Below are 13,400 nucleotides of genomic sequence, written 5' to 3' on the forward strand. Positions count from 1 at the left end.
CTATAAGGGGTGTTTGGTTTGAGAAATCACTTCATCCAAGATAAGGTGATGCATCATGAGTCTATTCATCAAATTTAATAGAATGATCTCATTCTTATATTAGTACTAACTATGAGAAATAAGGTGATGATGAATCAACTCATTCCATTCCACGAACCAAACAAAAAAAGTGATGAGTGAAAAGATGATGGAATAACTCATTCCTCGAACCAATCACCCTATAAGTATCTAACAATATTGTTTGTCAGAGTATAAATCCCAAAGCGACCAATTGTTTGGAAACATACGCTAGTATTTTGGATCAGGTGGTGGACAGGTGGACTACATGACACTATACTAACAAAAAAGAGCTGCACATAAATTAGGGAACTAGTCTGGCAAACCTCTGCTGTCCTAGTACTAGTACTGGTAGTAGAATCGTATAGGAGTATTTGTATGAGCTGTGTTTAAGCACAAAAAACTGCTTTGGCTAGCGGATACCGTCACTTTGGACGCAGCAAATAATGAGGCGGTTTTATATGGCAAAGATGAAATGGTGTAGAAGTCTAGAAGATGAGTCATTAAGGAATCAGGGTTACTAGCTCGTTATTACGCGTGTGAATTGTGCATTTGCAATCCCTTTCGAAATCGAAAGAGGGCAAATGTGTGAGTTCTTTGCGGAACCATAATCTCAACCAGATGGTGTAACATGCTACCACGAATGACGAGGTCAGAAGTATACAACGGGGCAGGGCATTCGTCACTCGACTGTTGCCTCCAGGTACAGACTCCAGCCATGCCAGGCCATCTCTTGCCAACGGCAACGGTCACTTGCCAACGGCAACGGTTGCCAGGCCCTCCCTCTAGGACACTAGTGCCAACGGCAACGGTCACTTGCCGCTACGCTGTCAGACAGTAGCCAGCACACTACACAAGCTTCTTCTCTTGCAGGCTCCAGCTGCAGCCCAGCCGGCCTCCTTCGCTAGGATTCTTTTGCAGCTTCCATTGTCTCCCCGGCTATTTAACCCACCCACCCCCGCTTCATCTCCCATGTCCCAAAGCAAAGCAAAGCAAAGCAAAGCTTCAAAGCATCTCTGCTGGGATTTTAGCAAGCGGCAACGACGAGCGACCCAAAAAAGCAATCAATAGTCACCATATCTGCTCCTCTCACTCCACACCCCCTGCTCTGCGAATTGAGGCAGGACAGGAGGCAGAGACGGGCAATGGGGTTCGTGCTGGTGGTCTCTCTGCCCTTCATCTTCCTCTCCATCCTCCTCGGCTTCGGCTGCTACTTCCTCGGCAAGCACAGGGGCCGGGAGGAGATGCAGACCGGCGTCGGCGCGCAGATCTACAGCACGCCGCTACCGCCGCCCAGTGTCGTCGGAGCCTCCTCGCCGCCGCCTCAGCCGTTCCATAGCAAGAAAGAAGTGTACGAGTGTGATACCCGGTTTGCAAAGAAGGGAAGTTGGAGGTTATTCTTTTTGTTTTTTTTCTCATTCGGTTGATGCATTTTGGTAATTTGGAATTTGGGGAAAATCATTCACCAGTAGGACAGTAGAATTTGTTTGGTTGAGCGCTTGCGACGGGGTCGGGAGCTGTCACGTGGGCGAGTTGGGCCGCGATTCGTGTTTCGGCCCACTAACCTTCCCTAACCCTAGCCGCCCCTTTTCCCCTAACCCCCCCACCCCTTGTGCAGCCGCCCCCTCATTCTCCTCACCTTTGGCCGCCGCCGCCCCCCTCTCATCTTCTCCTTTCCAAACTCTTGCAGCCGACGGGGTCGGGAGCTGTCGCGTGGGCGAGTTGGGCCGAGATTCGTGTTTCAGCCCACTAACCTTCCCTAACCCTAGCCGCCCCTTTTCCCCTAACCCCCCACCCCTTGTGCAGCCGCCCCCCCTCTTTCTCCCCACCTTTGGACGCCCCCCCCCCCATCTCCTCCTCCCAAGGTGCTTTTCGTTGCCGCTCGGACCTACGTCGCATGGAGCAAATCTTCGATTGTTTTCGGTGGAGGGAAGAAGGGAGGAAGGAAAGGGGGAGAACTCAAGGTGATTTTTTGTGTTTATCTCTTGTTCATTTGTGCTGCAATCCAATTGATTAGATGTGGCGTATGCGATTGGGTAGAGGGGCTGTCCAGAATTTTAGGTGGCGGACAAACATCAGTAATTCTAGCAGTTTTTGGGTTTTTTCGTGGGGAGTCAATGGGAATCAGTTTGGGAATCATGTAGAATTTTGGCATACCTTTCCAATGAGTATTTATGCGCTCAATTCGGAGTTATAAATTAAAAGGTATCGCCATTTGAATCCGGGTATGTGGCTGTCAAAAAAACAGATTTTTCAGGTGGACGAACAGCAGCAGTGTTAGCAGTTTCTGGGGATGTTTCGTGAGTAATTAGTGTTAATCATTATGAGAATCATGTAGGGCTTTATCTTACCTTTCCAACAAGTACTTATGCGCTCGATTCGGAATTATATTTTAAAAGTTATCGCTGTTTGAATCCGGGTATGTCGCTGCCCAAAAGAGGAAAAAACAGATTGCTGGGTTTATCTTGTGGACCGTTTAGGGGTAATTAGATGTTAGAATTTAATCATAAATTGTATACAAAACTTGTGGGGAATTTTATGTAGTTGTTGCTGGAGTTTTTTTTTTGTCACCACTGCTGCCTTAATTTGAAAGTTATGGAATCGTTAAGCAGCGTCGCTGCAGTTTGGTGGGTGTGGGGAGAATTGTTACCCGCGGCGAGGTTTGAGATTGCGCGTAGGTGCGGCGTTGTTTTTGGGCTTATTATGTGATATTGGTGCACTAAGTTGGGTGTCAAAAACAGGTGGTGGACTTCCGGATCGTACTTAGGGATTTGCCCAAACTTCCGGTAAAGTCAAGTAAAACAGTGATGATTATTCTATCTGTCGAATGAAGAGTCTTACACTTGATTATGTTCTGCTGTTGTGTTCGTATTCATACTTTTAATTGAGTACCATCGTTGGAAGATATTCATGTTTTACTGATACATATGTTGAGTATGTGGTTTGATCATGTTACCCATGTGGTTTATTATGTGGAATAAGTGGAAGTATATGTCTAGCACATTCTGTTTGGGAAGAACTCATGTTGTTGACTTGCATAATGCATTCATCATCCATTGCATTGAAGTTTCGTCGCGATCTTATGGTCCGACCATACCGGTACATTGAGCATCCTATGTTGTCCGAGAAGGGGTATGATGCAGCTTCATATCCTTAGAGCTATGGAGGCAGAAGTCATTATTGCATCTGTAGCCATGTGCATTCATGGGAGAGGTGTGGAATCTATTATGTGGATGTGGATAATCTGGATTTTTACATGGTGATTCTTCTTGGCGTTAAGTACTTAATGTCACTATTGGGCCATGCACGGGGGTGCCTCGAGTCGCTGCACTGGTGCAGAGGTGGTCGCTGTCGCCGGCGATCCGTCGATGTAGAGGTGGTCGCCGCCGCTGGTGAGGCTGCCCGGAGCCAGCTTCTAGCGCGACTCCTGCTGGTGCAGCGTAGTCCATTCCTACATAAATGGAGCTAGGGCCCCGCTTGTAAGGGAACATATGTTTGCTTGAAAGCAGAATGTAATAACATATGTACGTAGGATTTTAGCTTGGGAAGCCAAGTTGTGTGTCCAGACCCCCTGGATGGTGGCTTCAAGTACTAAGACGCCTGCCGCAGGGTGGTGGAGTGTGCAGGCTCATGGTACGGGACCAGGCTGAGCGGCTACACGGTTTCCAGACCCCCCCAGGGGACAAGTGCCCGTTCTTCAAAGGCGGACCTCCAGGTTGTTGGACGCACAGGACTATAGTTCCAAATACTAGGGCACCCGTCATGGAGTGGTGGAGTGTGCAGGGTTTGGGTACGGAACCAGGCTAACTGGCCACATAGGCTCCGGACCACCCTAGGGAACGGGTAACCGTTTTTAGCACCGGCCCCAGGCTTTTTCCTGTTTTTGCAAGGTACTACTGAGTACTATTTTTTAAGCAGTATTTAAAACTTATCTATGTATCGCTCATTCCTGTTGTGTGTGATATTGTTGACTCCTCCCTGGTACTTGGCCCCCTGCTTGGGATGTAGGCTTAACTTGTTAAGGTTGGATACCAGCGCATCTGAAAAGATTGTCAACAACCCTTGGGAGCCAAACTCGCCGGGATCTGGATCTGTACACAACTTTGAGCTAGGAAGCATTAGTAGTACACCTCATAGGGTTCCCCATCTGACATTAGTCGTCCTTTGATACATGCTCGGGACTCGCAGGTTTTAGTCCGGGTGGCCAAGTTGCGTGTCCGGACCTCCTTGGGTCGCGGTTTTAGATACTAGGACACTTGTCGTAGGGCGGTGGAGCGTGCAGGCCCACGGTACGGGACCAGGCTGAGCGGCTGCACGGGCTCCGGACCACCCCAGGGGACTAATGTCCATTCTCTAGTTCCAGTCCCAAGGTTGTCGGACCCGCAGGACTTATAGCTCCAGATACTAAGTTCCCATCACGAAGTGGCAGAGCATGCAGGCCCACGGTACGGGACCAGGCTGAGCGGCTACACGGGCTCTGGGCCACCCCATGGAACGGGGTCCGGTTCTCTAGGGCCGACCCCCAGGCTGTCGGACCTCCCTACTTTCGTATCAGGAGCCCTAAACTGCAAGCCTGGCTGCTCAATTCGGATGTCATCATGTCAGACAGGTGGAAACTGTATGGGTGGGTTAGCTAAAAAGTACTATCTGAAAGACAGTAAGGTAGGACCATGGAGCAGCAAAATGGAACTATCACAAGAGCACAACTGAGGGGGTAGTTTCTCTTTATAACTTCGTCGTGCATGTGTGCAGACCAATAGGCCGGGTTTACAGGGACAGACCCCACCAGGTTGTCTTATACGTATGCATTACCTAGTTACAAAAAATAGATTCGACCCCTCAACCTTGCTTTATGGATAGAACTTATAGAGATGTTTCGGCATCGGGGTAAGGTACTCTTCCGATCATAGCTAGATGGTTGCCCCTGGGTCAGTGTATTCCTGTTACCTTGAAGGGTCCTTCCCAGCTAGGGGAGAGTTACGGAGCCCTTCTTGGTTTGGTACTTGCCGTAGGGCTAGGTCCCGACCCTGGGCCCCCACCTGCACTTAACACGGGAGCCCTTATCTTTAGTCGTGGTCACTTCCGTGTGTACCTGTTAGCTGCCTGGACCCGTGGGGGAATCCAGAAGGGTTTCCAGAGGAAGGCATGCTTCAGCTCCGTAGACTAGGGAGCTCGGGATCCCCCTGGGGTCCATGTAGTTGTCTTCACCAGAGTAAGAGCCTCCGGCGAAGACATCTTTTAGGTCCCCTTTGGGCGATTGATACCCGAGGTCCCGCTCAACCGCGGCCACCTCGCCATCGTCGACCTTTTCTTTGCCAGGTCGGCGACGAGGTGGGGAGCCGTCCTTGGGAGACTGCTCGCGCCGCTCACTGACACGCTTCGCGAGGTCAATGATCTCGCGACACTCCGTGGCGCTGTGGCGACCATTGGGGTGCACAGGGCATGAGCCGCTATTACCCTTCTGTGGCCGTGGGCGTTTGTTGCGGTCGCCCTGGCCCCCGGTCGTGGCTGCGACCACTAGAGCGGTGGACCGCGGTCTCTGGTAGTCGTGGTCCTTCTTCTTTTTCTTCTTTCCGTCCCGGGGGACGGCGCCCGAGCCACCCGACTGGGCGGCTCCGGTTTGTGGAGCCAAGTGCCATGCACGGCCCTCGGCGGCCTTGGCGCATTTATCGGCCAGAGCAAAGAGTGTGGGGACAGTTTCCACGTCGTGTGTGGCCAACTTCTCCAACATTTTTTTCATCACGTACTCCTTGTCGGAAGGTCGTGATGATGGAAGCATCAGAAATACAAGGTATAGTACCTCGTACCTTGGTGAAGCGGGAGATGAACTTTCGGAGGGTCTCCTAGGGCTCCTGCCTTACAGCATGGAGGTGGGCCTCCACGCCGTGCTGCTGGTAAGCACTGGCAAAGTTTGCAACGAACCGCGCGTAGAGCTCCTCCCAGGAGCAGACTGGCCCTGGGGTAAGGTTCATGAGCCAGGTCCGGGCAGGTCCAGACAAGGCCACATGAAAGTATGTTGCCATCACAGCGGTCTTTCCACCTGATGCCGTGATGGCGGTGACATACACCTGCAGGAACTCCCACGGGTTCGATGTTTCGTCATACTTTTCCGGCAGGTGCGGCCGGAACTTGGGTGGCCATGACGCCACGCGGAGGTGATCCGCAAGGGTGGCGCAACCCACACCGACCAAGGGGACACCCTTTTGGGACCAGGTGCCCAGTGCTGTTTGTGGTGCAACCACCGCGAAGTCCTGATCGAGGTTGCGACCATCTATGTTTTGGCGGCGCTCGCGCGCCTTTTCCAAAGATACCCGGGCATCCTCTCCCGCACGCCTGCGGTTGAGTCTTGCCCGGAGGTCGTTGGTCTGTGCACCCCTTACTGAGGGCGAGCGCACAGATGCTGACGCCTCGTGTTGGCGCAGGGATGACCGAGTCCTCGACCTGGTCGAGGTAGAATGTGCCATACCGAGCAGTCGGTCGACGTCGTCCCACCATTGCTTCATGGCCCCTGATGAGGCCGTGGAGCTTGGGGGTGTCGCAACAACTCCCTGGCTGCCGATAACGCCCCTGGAGAAGCCCTTGATGGAGTCCGGGACGTTTGCACAGCCAGATGCTGCCGTGCGGCGTGCACTGTAGCAGTGCCTAGCACAAGGCGGTTGGGAACTTGCGGCGTGGAGGAAGCATCCTCTTCCTCCACTGCGAAATCCACCAAAGTCTCGGCACAGTGCTCGACGATTTGCACCATCATGCTTGAGCAAGGAGACAAGCAAAAACCTAAAGCCTAGCCCCTACCTGGCGCGCCAAATGTTGGAGAGCAAATCTCCGGCCGGGTGGCGGAGTGCACCCGCCCTAGATCCTAAGATGAGGAGGGGCCTAAGTGTTTTGCTTGTTAGTTGGAAAAGTGGGAAGAACACAAGAACACACAAGGATTTAGAGTGGTTTGGGCCGCCATAGCGTAACACCCTACTCCACTGTGTGATGTATTGCTTGAGAGCTTATATGAACTTGTGAGTGTCTAAGTGAGCCTGAGCTTGAGCTTGTGTGTAACGTTGCATGCCTCTCCTTTTATAGCTGAAGGAGGGCATGCACAAAGGTACTGGGCCCCGACAGGTGGGCATAGAGACATAAAGAATATAGCGCTTGGAGCCACAAATCTTTGCTGCTGGGGCAATCTTCTTGTGCCCTGACGCCCGAGATCTCCGTATCCTCGGCGTGCAGGGGAAGCTTCTTATAGAAGGATGATGAGTACTGTGCGCCGCTCGGCACGGGCGCACTGTTTACCAACAGACTGGTGAGGCGCGCCGTCTGCTGGGTGACCCTGACGCCGTCTGCTGGCGGATTGGACAAGACGTATTAAATGCTGAGAGGGTGCGTCATCCGTCAGCGTCGTGGCAGGCAGCGCGTCCTCTCCGCAATAAATGCTAAGGCTGCACAACTGTATGCGCCTTACATTAGGCTCGGCCCGTTGGCTTACGTCATAAGCCATGCGGCTGCGACGGGTTTCCGCCTGAGCGGGGAGCGTAGGGCAAGGCCTGGACACGTGTCGGCACTGGACCCCTGCTCGTGCCGGGGTCCTCTCCGTCTCGGGACCTTGCTAAGGCCCGGACCTCACTCAAGGGGACCCGGCATGTCTCCTCGGGAGCTCCGGACCCGTACTGACAGGGGTCCGGTGTTCCTCTGCGGAAGACCGGTCCCAAGAGTGCCTCCCGGGATGTATTATCCTTCCTCGCCACGTGGTGCCCATAGGCCTGCCCATGTGGTGGGGTCGAGTGCCGCTCTCTGTGCGACCCAGAGGTGTCGTACGGGCGCAGCATCTTCATACTGTAGAAGAGGGTACCCCTGATTCAGGGTACCGACAGTTGCCCACAGTGCCTCGGCAACATTCTTTTCAGTGTGCATCACATCAATGTTGTGTGGAAGGAGCAGGTCGTCATAATAGGGGAGCCGAGTCAAGCCAGACTTATGTGTCCACATATGCTACTCACCATATCCCACAAAACCACCTTCTGTATTGGCCACGAGCCCATCTATCTGTTGACGAATTTCGGCACCAGTCATCGTTGCAGGTGGGCGGTCTGTCACTACGACACTGAAAGGGAAATAAGCTTACACCTTTTCCTATATGAATTTTGGTGATTGAATTGCCCAACACAAATAATTGGACTAACTAGTTTGCTCTAGATTATAAGTTTTACAGGTGCCAAAGGTTCACAACAAACCAATAAAAAGACCAAGAAAAGGGTTCAAATAAAGAGAGCAAAAGAAACCCAAAGGCTGCCCTGGTCTGGCGCACCGGACTGTTCGGTGTGCCACCGGACAGTGTCCGGTGCACCAGGGAACCCAACTACGAACTTGCCACCTTCGGGATTCTGGGAGCCGCTTCGCTATAATTCACCGGACTGTCCGGTGTAGCACCGGATTGTCCGGTGTGCCAGCGGAGTAACGGCTACACAGCGCCAACGGTCGTCTGCAACGGAACAGTAAAAGTGAACAGTGCGTGCCTGCGTGCACAGAAGTCAGAGCAGCGCCAGAAGGCGCACCAGACAGTGAATAGTGACTGTCCGGTGCACCACCGGACTGTCCGGTGCACCACCGGACTGTCCGGTGCACCACCAGACTGTTCGGTGCACCACCGGACTGTCCGGTGACCCACCTGTCAGAAGCTCCAACGGTCAGAACTAGAGATGGCAATGGGGACCCGATCCCCGATTCCCCGCGGGGAATTCCTCAATTAGGGGATGGGGATGGAGAAGTTTCTTCCCCCACGGGGATGTAAATGGAGAAAAGTTCTCCCCCGACGGGTAAACGGGGACGGGGATGGGGAAGCATTCCCCATCCCCGTTTCCCGTGGGGACCCGTTAAATTTACATGTGACAATGTTTTCATGTAATAGTTAATGATAAAAGTAAAGAATTACCTTGTTAAGAGATCACCCGTTGTACAAATACATTGATTTTAATGTGCACATAATGAATTTTACATCTAACAATGTGTATAAGTGACAATATTTTACATTAATAACAAATGAAGTACAATTTAATTATAATTTAAGCGGGGATGGGGATCCTCGACGAGGATTTATCCCCGCGGGGAACGGGGATGGGGAAGAAATGTGCCCCACAAGCGTTCATGGGGATCCCCGCGGGGAAATTTTTTTGTCGCGGGGACGGGTTTGGGGAGCTAAAACCCGACGGGGAATTTCCCGTTGCCATCCCTAGTCAGAACCCAACGGCCGGGTGACGTGGCTGGCGCACCGGACAGTGTCCGGTGGCGCACTGGACTGTCCGGTGCACCATGCGACAGAAGCCCTCACCAACGGTCACTTTGGTGGTTGGGGCTATAAATACCCCCAACCACCCACCATTCATTGCATCCAAGTTTTTAGCCACAAACCTCATACAAGAGCTATAGACTTCATTCAAAGACACAACCAAAGAGATCAAATCCTCTCCCAAGTCCGGAATCACTCCAAAGAAATTAGTGACTAGAGAGAGAGACATTTGTGTTCATTTGAGCTCTTGTGCTTGGATTGCTTTTCTTCTTCCTTCTTTCTTGTGTTCAACTCACTTGTAATCAAAACAAGAGACACCAAGTTGTGGTGGTCCTTGTAGTGGACTTAGTGTCCCATTTGATTGAAGAGAAAGGCTCACTCGGTCTAAGTGACCGTTTGAGAGAGGGAAAGGGTTGAAAGAGACCCGGTCTTTGTGACCACCTCAACGGGGAGTAGGTTTGCAAGAACCGAACCTCGGTAAAACAAATCACCGTGTCATCCGCTCTTATTCACTTGTGATTTGTTTTTCACCCTCTCTCTCGGACTCGTTTATATTTCTAACGCTAACTCCGGCTTGTAGTGTGTGCTTAAGTTTGTAAATTTTAGATTTGCCTATTCACCCCCCTCTAGGCGACTTTCAATTGGTATCTGAGCCGATACTTCATTAAGAGCCTAACCGCTCGAAGTGATGTCGGGAGCTCACGCTAAGAAGGAAATGGTGACCGACAAGAAGCCCGCCACAAGCCACGGGAAGGCTCTATCGGGGGAGTCCGGCAATAAGAAGAGGGAGGAATCACCTCCCCGAGTAAAGTCGCACCGGAGTGGCGACAAGAAGAAGAAAATGAAGAAAGTGGTCTACTACGAGACTGATTCTTCGTCGCCCTCCACCTCCGGCTCCGACACGCCTTCTGTCACTTCTAAGCGCCATGAGCGTAAGAAGTTTAGTAAGATCCCCTTACACTATCCTCGTATTTCCAAACGCACCCCTTTACTTTCCGTCCCATTAGGCAAACCACCGGTTTTTGACGGTGAAGATTATTGCATGTGGAGTGATAAAATGAGTCACCATCTAACCTCACTCCACGCTAGTATTTGGGACATTGTTGAGTTTGGTGCGCAGGAACCATCCATGGGGGATGAAGGCTATGACTCGGACGAGGTAACCCAAATCTGGCACTTCAACTCCCAAGCCACTACTATACTCCTCGCCTCTCTAAGTCGAGAGGAATATAATAAGGTGCAAGGGTTGAAGAGTGCCAAAGAGATTTGGGACGTGCTCAAGACCGCACACGAAGGAGATAAGGTGACCAAGATCACCAAGAGAGAAACGATCGAGGGGGGGCTCGGTCGCTTCATGCTTCATTAAGGGGAGGAGCCACAAGCGATGTACAACCGGCTCAAAACCTTGGTGAACCAAGTGCGCAACCTCAGGAGCACAAAGTGGGATGACCATGAAATGGCCAAGGTTATTCTAAGATCACTTGTATTTCTTAATCCTACACAAGTTCAATTAATTCGTGGTGATCCTATATACAAGCTAATGTCTCCCGAGGAAGTTATTGGAAAATTTGTGAGCTTTGAATTGATGATCAAAGGCTCCAAGAAAATCATCGAGCAAGGCGCCTCCTCCACACCCGAAATGCGACTCGTTGCATTCAAGGCGACGGAGGAGAAGAAAGAAGAGTCTACATCAAGTAGACTCCCCATCGACGCCTCCAAGCTCGACAACGAGGAAATGGCGCTCATCATCAAGAGCTTTCGCCAAATCCTCAAGCAAAGGAAGGGGAGAGATTACAAGCCCTGTTCCAAGAAAGTGTGCTACAAGTGTGGTAAGCTTGGCCATTTTATTGCAAAATGTCCATTATTAAGTGATAGTGATAGGGGCGACGACAAGAAGGGAAAGAGAAGAGAAAAGAAGAGGTACTACAAGAAGAAGGGTGGTGATGCCCATGTTTGCCGGGAGTGGGACTCCGACGAGAGCTCCACCGACTCCTCCTCCGGCGAGGACGCCGCAAACATCACCGTCACCAAGGGCCTTCTCTTCCCCAACGTCGGCCACAAGTGCCTCATGGCAAAGGACGGCAAGAAGAAGGTAAAATCTAGATCCTCCACTAAGTATGCAACATCTAGTGATGAGGCTAGCTCTAGTGATGATGAGGATGATTTATTGACACTTTTTGCCAACCTAAACATGCAACAAAAGGAGAAATTAAATGAATTAATTAGTGCTATTCATGATAAGGATGAACTCTTAGATAGCCAAGAGGACTTCCTAATTAAAGAAAAACAAAAAGAATGTTAAGGTTAAAAATGCTTATGCTCTAGAGGTAGAAAAATATGAAAAATTAACTAGTGAGCTAAGCACTTGCCATGATGTTATTTCCAACCTTAGAGATGAGAATGCTAAATTAATTACTAAGGTTGAGAATTTAAATGTTTGTGATGATTCTCTTGTTAGTCTTAGAAATGATAATGCTAGTTTGATTACTAAGATTGACAAGTTAAATGCATCACTCTCTAGCCTTAAAATTGAGAATGAAAAACTAATTGCTAAGGCTAAAGATTTAAATGTTTGCAATGTTTCTATTTCCAATCTTAAAGATGAGAATGCTATTTTACATGCTAAGATTGTTGAATTAAAAACTTGCAAACCCTCTACATCTGTCGTTGAACATGTTACAATTTGCACTAGATGTAGAGACATTAATGTTGATGCTATTCATGATCACTTAGCTTTAATTAAGAAACAAAATGATCACATAGCTCAACTTAGTGCTAAAATTGATGAGCATGACTTAGAAAATAAAAAATTTAAATTTGCTAGAAGCATGCTCTCTAATGGGAGACTCCCTGGCATTAAGGATGGCATTGGCTTCCAACAGGGAGACAATGTCAAGCTTAATGCCCCTCCTAAAAATTTGTCTAACTTTGTTAAGGGCAAAGCTCCCATGGTTCAGGATAACGAGGGTTACATTTTATACCCTGCCAGTTATCCCGAACATAAGATTAGGAGAATTCATTCTAGGAAATCTCACTCTGGCTCTCATCATGCTTTTATGTATAAGAGTGAGGCATCTAGTTCTAGGCAATCAACCCGTGCTAAATTGCCTAAGAAGAAAACTCCTATTGCATCAAATGAACCTAACATTTCATTTAAGACTTTTGATGCATCATATGTTTTAACTAACAAATCAGGAAAAATAGTTGCCAAATATGTTTGGGGAAAACACAAGGGCTCCAAGACTTGTGTTTGGGTACCCAAGGTGCTTGTTTCTAATGTGAAAGGACCCAATACCGTTTGGGTACCTAAGAACAAGACGTAAATTTGTTTTGTAGGTTTATGCATCCGGGGGCTCAAGTTGGATCATCGATAGCGGGTGCACAAACCACATGACAGGGGAGAAGAAGATGTTCTCCTCCTACGAGAAAAATCATGATCCCCAAAGAGCTATCACATTTGGGGCTGGAAATCATGGTTTGGTCAAAGGATTGGGTAAAATTGCTATATCTCCTGACCATTCTATTTCCAATGTTTTTCTTGTAGATTATTTAGACTACAATTTGCTTTCCGTTTCTCAATTGTGTAAAATGGGCTACAACTGTCTTTTTACAGATTTAGGTGTTACTGTCTTTAGAAGAAGTGATGATTCAGTAGCATTTAAGGGAGTGTTAGAGGGTCAGCTATGCTTAGTTGACTTTAATAGAACTCAACACTTGCTTCATTGCTAAGACTAACTTGGGTTGACTCTGGCACCGCCGACTAGCCCATGTTGGGATGAAGAATCTTCATAAGCTTCTAAAGGGAGAGCACATTTTGGGACTAATCAATGTTCATTTTGAGAAAGACAAGGTTTGTAGCGCATGTCAAGCAGGGAAGCAAGTTGGTGTCCATCATCCACACAAGAACATCATGATGACTGACAGGCCACTCGAGCTACTCCACATGGACCTATTCGACCCGATAGCTTACATAAGCATCGGCGGGAGTAAGTATTGTCTTGTAATTGTGGATAATTATTCTCGCTTCACTTGGGTGTTCTTTTTGCAGGAAAAAACACAAACCCAAGAAACC

At 49.5% G+C, this 13,400-nt stretch overlaps 1 pseudogene; it reads left to right on the top strand.

The window, feature by feature from the left end:
* Nucleotides 1-700: 700 nt before the first annotated feature.
* Nucleotides 701-6,216, top strand: LOC109942433 (uncharacterized; annotated as a pseudogene).
* Nucleotides 6,217-13,400: the final 7,184 nt, after the last annotated feature.

This window comes from Zea mays, chromosome 1, assembly GCF_902167145.1.
Source record: "Zea mays cultivar B73 chromosome 1, Zm-B73-REFERENCE-NAM-5.0, whole genome shotgun sequence".
In the NCBI taxonomy this organism is placed as follows: Eukaryota; Viridiplantae; Streptophyta; class Magnoliopsida; order Poales; family Poaceae; genus Zea; species Zea mays.